Source organism: Leopardus geoffroyi, chromosome C3, assembly GCF_018350155.1.
Source record: "Leopardus geoffroyi isolate Oge1 chromosome C3, O.geoffroyi_Oge1_pat1.0, whole genome shotgun sequence".
Taxonomy (NCBI): Eukaryota; Metazoa; Chordata; class Mammalia; order Carnivora; family Felidae; genus Leopardus; species Leopardus geoffroyi.
Genome location: NC_059338.1, coordinates 153,658,196 through 153,666,149, shown reverse-complemented (window position 1 = coordinate 153,666,149; position 7,954 = coordinate 153,658,196). Strand labels below are relative to the sequence as shown.

Here is a 7,954-nt window from a genome sequence, read left to right as displayed (position 1 = left end):
CCATGTTGAACAGTTGTGTTCCTCTTAAATCCAAGAATTTTGAAAGTGAATCTGGTGACAAAATTTCTGTAAAGAAAAGTTATTCATTGGAGTTGTTTGGCTTGAAAGTTTTTACACTTTCTTTGCTTTTTCATTGTCATCCAGTCACAGTTCCATTGTCTCAAAATCAAGACTGTTGCTCTGAAATATTTACACCTTCCACCAGTCTCCTCATCCTTCATTTATGTGTCTGGCTTTTCCCTTTGTCTCAAACTGGATCAACTGTTTTTAATGATACAGAGACTGACTGTGGGGCATGTTCTATTGACAATGCTTCCTCGTGACACATTGTCCAGTGTATGTTTGGAAAGCCTAGTACACGTTTTGTTTCTATCTTACTTGTAAATCAGGGAGAGGAAAAATCTACAAAGAACTTGAAAGGTGCTAATTTAGTAAATACTTCAGAAGTTTCAGAAGTAAATACCCTCTAATTCCTGAAGAATTTCCATTGTACACTTCAGCTTTGAAGAAAAACAAATCTTCATGTCTTAGAATATTCGATTTATATGTGATCTACTGAGTGATCTTGGGAAGAATTCACTAGAGAGAATATTTTGTTCAGGTTCACCTCTCCCTTAATGAAGTTGATACCAGCGAAGTGAAATCGAAATCTGAAAACAGCCTCTGCAGAAAGAAATTGCTCAGCTTAAGATCCAAAGGAATCTGGTAACATAATTTACTATCAAATGTTATATAAATCAAAGAACTGAATATCATTACTTTCTTAAGTTTCTCTTCTTTATGGTAAAATACATGCATTAGAAAGATTCTTGCCATAAACATTTAAGTGCACATTTTAGTATTGGTAAGTACATTCGCTATACTGTACCTTCTTCTATAGTCATTCCACCTTTCTCAAATATGTCTTAAAGTCAGGAGATACTACTGCATGCATCTAGGATTTGAGGCAGGGAGTCTTGACCTCTCATAATGTAACCTGAAATAGGTGTTGCTTTGGGGAAGAGAAAACCGCACTTGGTAGAATGAGTTTGCTCTGGGAAGGTAAAAAGTGGCTTCCTGTTTTGGGAATTTTGTCCTTTCTCCTCACCCCCTTCATGGCCACACTCATGGAAACAGGTGTGCACACTCAAGTAAACTCTTTTGTGCTTGACAGTCAGCAAAAGGCAACTGGGGGACAACTGTGATGCACTTAGGTGTGTGAAAGGGGCAAAGGACACCAAATGGGAAACGCTGAAGAGGAATATAGACGTTCGTGATGGAATGTGTGGACAAAGACAGAGGCTCTCAGAAGAGTAAGATTTTCAGGAGTTAATTGTTACAAACACTGTTGTAAAAACGAATGTGTCAGATGGTGGGGATAATTTTCTTTCGTTGAGCACATTTAACACCAACCATACTTTTACTGTAGTAATCAGTAAAGAATTATGTTTCTCCCTTCTGCCTTGATCTGTGATCTGCACCTTCCTTCACTTTGTGGAAACCTCAGGGTTCATTTTCATTGTCTCTTACATTTCAGCCCCATCGTAGCGACATGACTGCCATGTGTATATATTTTTTTGTTTAAACTCTAGACATTAGGTAGGAAATATTGGGAGGAAAATTCAGGTGTACTGTGATGGTATCTTGCTGCAGATGATATGGGAGTTATGTCTGGTAAGAGATCAGGAGTGCCAGCATTACTGAAACCTGTGAACTCAGTTTTCCTTCCTTTCCCTCTTTCCCTTCCCTTCCCCACATTTCTTTTCCAGCAGACAATATTATGAAGGTGTGCATTTCACATCATTTTCTTTTCATCAGTGTATTTTACATTCTTCTCAACTGGTGTATTTGAGGCAGCAGTTCCCTCATGAACTGTAGAAATATCCAGGAGGTCATTGTACACTGTCAATGTCACCATGTCCTGGAAAGATGTCTCTATGGCAATGTCATGGCCCAAGCATTGAATGAAAGTTCAAGGCTCTTTGGAGAAATCAGTCAAGTCAGAAACCCCTGTGTCATCCTTATGTGTTTAGTTGTGATGAGTTGGCCAGGCTCAGTTTGGTACATTGAACAGAAATACAATTTTGCCGTCCCAATCACAAGAGCCTGAGACTGGAAGGGCTCTTAGTGCATCTCATGTGGGCTTTTTATATTTATGTGATGTATTGATGAGTATGAATAGAGAGCTGTGAAGAGAAGTTCAGAGATGCCAAAGTCTTACCCCCATGCTGGAGTTGCGTTTGTTTAGATCCTTAATGGGGGCGTCATTGCTTCCCCCTGGTTTGTGCATTTACAGGGAAGGAGAGAGGGGACATTTAAATCCTGCCTTTAGATTTCAGGGAGCGGGAATAAAGGCAGAATTTTACATGGTTTACCAGGTAATATATGTTTCTTTCCCTCATAGGAAGCTGGGACTGAAAGAATGGGAGCAGTGGAAGGGGAGAAGATGTTATCAGCTACAGAGGAGAAAGGGAAATTAGCTGCAGAAGAGTGTCGGAACTACAAGTGAGTTCAGCTCCTACCAGCAGCTCACACGATGGCCATTGTATTACATTGAATCTTTGTACAGTGTTTAGAGCCATGTAGCACATAAATGTACACAAACATTCAGGAGACATTCATTTCTATAGACTTCAAGAAAGATGTGACATTTTCCAGATGTTAAGTTAAAACTATTAATCTAAACAAGTTAAGGAACTAAAAATTTCATGATCCTCCATCCTGGCCAGACTATGTGGAAATGGTTCCTGAACATGTTTCTGGAGGTGCTGGAAATGATTACAAACCTCAGGAAGCAGTTTGGTCGAGGACAAATCACAGCGACAAGTATGAAGACCCCATTTTAGAGACTCAATTGTAACCATAAGAAATATGATAACGATACAAGGTAAAGAAGATTTGAACTTTACAACAAAAGATCCTCACTGCAGAATTAGCTGTCACCACAGTTCAGACCGTGTCAAAATGGAGCCCCACAGGCATTAAATAATAAATCCAAGATGATGGAGTGATGGCTTTGAGCTTTCTGTACTCTCCTCCTCATGTGAAATGTATCTTCTATGATTGGGTCATGTGTATGAGAATTAAGTTCTTATAATGGGAACCTGGGCCAAAAAACACCCTCAACATGGTGCTTCATCTGATGAAAGCCATTGCACACCCAGGAGAACTGTAGAAGAAACACAAGAACAGCTGCAGCAGTCAGAGCTCACCTTCGGATACCAGGTAGCCTGCACTCTGCCTAAAAGTTCCTGAGTGCTTCAGCAGAAAATCTAACGCAGATGATCATAACAGGACAGTGAATCTCTCCACATGGGTTTTATTGATGTGCTGACGGTTTCACATTGCTCTTTGTGAGAAGGCATTTCAGGACAACAGGGTAAGAATATTTTCTCTCATCCTCTTGTGCACACCCTGCCACAGCTAAACGTGGATGTGTTTCTCGAGCTCAGGGCTCATGATATGGAGAGGGCAGTGGCGGAGCAGAGCAGGGAGGTCGCCTACTTGAAATGCAGGTACAGGATTTTGACATATTTCTTTTAAGGGCGCTGTGATGTTTTTAAAAAAGGCTAAACCGTTTGGTGTCCAATAGAGGCCTGGTTGTGGTAACTTTTAGTGAAACTGATTCATCTTGATCTTCAAGACTGGAAGTCATCCAAAGACAGAGGTTTCAGAGGAATTCTGGAGGCACAAGCCAATGACATGAGGACCTGACAAGGAGATCCCTCCACGGAAAGGCACAGAGCACATTGTGAAATGCAGTAGCTTAACTTCCGTAGCAACACCCGCACAATCGGCTTCTTTTTCGAGTGGGTGTCATTGGTCTCATGCAAAGAGTCCCAGGTGGTTATAGAGGACACAGGTTATCTCACAGTGGTGACATGACACTAGTTCCCTCAGACGCACCAGCCAGCAGTGCTCTTTGGGTCTGTCTCTTGTGTGTGGTGAAGCTCACACCCCTCCACTGACTGTGGGTCCCCCTGCCACCTCCCAATTACACTTAACTGGAGCGAGGGTGCTAGAAGGATCGTGGGTCAGCGCCCCTTCCACCTTGAGAAAATGTTGAAGGCTGTTTATTTTGTTTCTCATGAATAACGTGAACAACATCATGATTTGGAAGCTGTATGTCCTAATGAGCTTTCTTGAATTGGTTTTTGGATAAATGTCCCATAGAAAATATGCTTTGTATAAAGAAAGCAGACATTTCTTCCTCTATTTAGAGGTCCCTTTATTCTTTAATTATTTTTTGTATTGTGAACAATAGTCCTCCATTAGTAAAGTCTTGTGAAATTTCTCTCTTGTAATGTTATTTTATTAGTGTAACTCTGAAACTGCAGCTCGTTCCACATAGCATTAACCTTTCCCTTCCTTATTACTACAGCATTAGTCTCTTCAAGGTCATTTCTTTTCATGAATACTTACATAATCCCTTGTCAGATACATAAGGCAGATGATATATACAGTACACCACTTGAAAAATCCCATGCCTTGCAGAAAAGGGCAGTGTGCTGTTCATGGTGACATTTGCAGACATTATCCTAAGCCATTCATATTTTAATTTTTAATCTGACAAATTGACGTTTCCCATGATGTGTATTAGGAAACACTTCTTTTGGGACACTTGGGTGGCTCAGTCAGCTGAGCGTCCGACTTCGGGTCAGGTCATGATCTCGCAGTTTGTGAGTTCAAGCCCCGTGTCAGGCTCTGTGCTGACAGCTCAGAGCCTGGAGCCTGCTTCGGATTCTGTCTCTCTCTCTCTCTCTGGCCCTCCCCTGCTCATGCTCCGTGTCTCACTCTCTCTCTCTCAATAAATAAACATTAAAAAAATTTTTTTAAAAAGGAAACCCTTCTTTTAGTGCTGATTTCCAATGAATTGAGCCCTGACCTGTCCGCAGTTGGCTGATTAAAAAATATCCAAACAAAGCCTTCTGGTGCCTTCCTCAAGGCTCCCCTGAGTCCCAAGGAGACTCAGAAACCCTCTTAACAGAAACACTCTGTTTCTGGTAAGGGACCTGATTGTAGGAAGCAGTGCAAGATGGTGGAGGAAGGCACAAAGGTTTCTTCTGTTTGTTTTTTCATGCAGTCTATGCAAACTGGAATAAACCTCCATCCCTTTTTGGCCTCTATCAAATGCAGAACCTGGTGCAGCTTCTGCGAGTAACAAGAATTCAGTCCCTATTATGGACACAGAGAATGTCAAGGGAAATGATGTGACAATTTTCAGTTGTAACTCTCTCTCTGGAATCTTTCGTCTCTTTATACAGCACTCTCTCCTGGTGTTGTCTCTAGGTTGTATTTACTTTACCAAGTAAATAACTTGGTAAAGTATTTACTTGGTGTATTTACTCGATGGTGTTATTTACCAAGAATGAAACTCTTTCCCAAGAGCCTACAGACCTTTCTGTTTTTAGCTTGTCATCTTTGGTGGTGCCTCCAGAAGCCATAAGTGTTTAGAGGCTGAGGACCACAGGGCAGTCACTGTGCGTTTGTGGAAATAACATGAGGAGGATGACATCTCCAAATTTACGTCTCCTGCCCTGACTTGCTTCTTCCAGACCTCTTTCATGGGAATATTCCTGAAAACTGAAACAGTTTAATTGTTATTTTACTCCTTTTCTGTATAGTTAATCATTAACCTGGTTAGAACATTGGATGTGATCCTCACTAACTGAAAAACACGAAAAGTCCTACTTTCTGAGATGGGCTTAGCAATTTTGAATGCTCTTAGTCAAAGGTTATTTTTTTTTCCAATTTTCATAATTCATCACTTTTTCCTTCTCTGGGAAATGTGCTTTTGCAGAGTCACTGCAGCTGTTCATGTAGTAAAAATATTATGAATTCTCAAGGAAGACATATTTGCAGAATACTGCAATGTTTGCAGTGAGGAAACCCTGCATTAATCCAGATGTTGTGGACTTTTCCCAACCACCAGCTACCTCGCAGTAGCACCAATCCAGGTGGGAGCTGAGGTAGACTTATGGTAGTAGTTTTTGGGGTGAGACTTATGGTGTCTCATATTCCTCCCAGTGTTTATTTTTTCTTTTATTTTCTTTGCAATGGTTGTTTATTTATTGAGCAGGAGAGAAAGAGAGACAGAACACAAGTGAGAGAGGGGCAGAGAGAGAGAGGGAGACACAGAATCCAAAGCAGTCTCCAGGCTCTGAGCTGTCAGCCCAGAAACTGATGAGAGGCTCAAATTTATAACCCATGAGATCACGACCTGAGCCGAAGTCAGACACTTACCCGACTGAGCTACCCAGGTGCCCACCCCCCCATTTTCTGAGTGACAGCTGGGCAGGGCAGAGGTCGAAGACATGATACCCTTTCTTCCCTCATCACCAAGGCGGGGTTTTTTGTAAGCATCAGGCTCTTTCCAGGTCTTCAAAGCCTATGCATTCTGCTTTTGAGCCCCTGATGCCTGCAGGGCCCTCCTTCCTCCCAGGTTGTGGAGGCAACCAGCCCTCCAGCAACTTTGGCGTCATGGCTGGGCCACCAAGGGGTCAGGTCAAGGTCTGGATCAGCCAAGGGGTCAAGGTCTGGCTGTCCAGATGCTTCCCAGGAGTGGCTTGAACAACAATGCTGCAGTACAGGTCAGCATGAGCAGCTTCAGTAACAGGATTCGCATACACTCTGATGAGTGCCTGGGCTAAACATGGAGGACACAGGATATGTGGTGCCATGCTTCATGGGCAAGGCTGCATAGAACAGAAGGATGAAGGTCTGGGGAGAAGCAGAGAAAGACAGGGAGAGAGACACTGAGTCAGTGATGGGGGAATTGGGCATGTCTGAAGGAGTGAGAGGAAGAAACAGAGGGAGACGGGAGTAGAGAGAAGCAGAGACAAAGAGGAGGCAAGGAGGAAAGGATGGAGCTGGTCACAGTGTGTGGAGGGGTAGATGGGCCATGCAGGAGGGGCTCTGTGACAATGCTCTTAGTGTTGGAGACAGAAAGTGTAGGAACCCTGGGTATGACAGTTCCCTGAGTGCAAGGCTCCAACCTCACTGGGGCAACCTCTGTACAGGCCATTGCCTTTGGGAAGATGCGTGCCCCGCATTTTGCCTGGCATGTTGGGGCCTGTTATGCCCAGAATTGGTGATCCCCAAAGACCACCAGGGAGCCGAGTCCGATGCAAAAGCAAAGAGCCTTTATTCGAGCTAGCTCGAGCTCAATCCCCTACCTGCGCTGATGCAGCGGTAAGATACTGGGGAGGGAGAGCGAGTTTCAAGAGCACAAAGGTTTTATAGGGATCATGGCCTCAGCCGATTGGCTGGGGGAGAGTCGTGGCCTCAGCCGATTGGCTGGGGAAGGATCAGAGTCCCGTCACGCAGGTTGCCAGGCATGGTTTGATCGGGAAGTTTGAACAGGTGAGCAGGAAGTTACTCAAGGGGAGGAGGCGTGGTCTGAGGTTTGAGCGGGAACTTCTTTATAGAACAAGATGGAGTTGGCTGCCCTAGGTCTGCTTTTTCAGGGCCCAGTTTCAGTATCAGACTTGGAGAGAAATGGCTTGAGGCAGAGTGAGCAGCTCATTAGCAGGTAACGTCCAGAGTATGCCCCATGGCACACTCCAATTGTAGCTGTTAACCTGGGAAATGAGGGAGAATCCCTCACATCTATTAAGCAGAGGAACAGGGAGAGAGAGGCAGTGTCCACTTTTGTCGGCTTCTATCTCGGCTAGACCAATAAGGGCCTTTCTGGAGGTTCCTCCTGATATCTGCTGTGTTTTGGGGACTTTCCCTGGTTGGGACACTTATTCTAATGTCCTTTCCCCTTGCAGTAGGATCATTGACCCCTTGCTAAGGAGGTTCTCGGCCTTCCCCTTTGCTGCTGGGCATAATTATGGCCTTATAAGCCCCTTGTGATCCTCTCCCCGAGACCCTCTTGATATCAGCGGATGAGGACCTGCATCTGGAGAGCACCTGCGCCAGGCCGGGGCACAATCCGGCCACAGGGCCTTGTGGGGGAGGGTTGTCTGGCATG

The 7,954-nt window shown here is 44.0% G+C and overlaps 1 long non-coding RNA gene across 1 annotated transcript; it reads left to right on the top strand.

The window, feature by feature from the left end:
- The first annotated feature begins 223 nt into the window (after positions 1–223).
- Positions 224–2,569, top strand: LOC123586324. Its single transcript, XR_006706739.1, has 3 exons — positions 224–705; positions 1,154–1,292; positions 2,384–2,569. It is a non-coding gene; the product is annotated as an uncharacterized LOC123586324 (long non-coding RNA).
- The last annotated feature ends 5,385 nt before the right edge of the window (positions 2,570–7,954 follow it).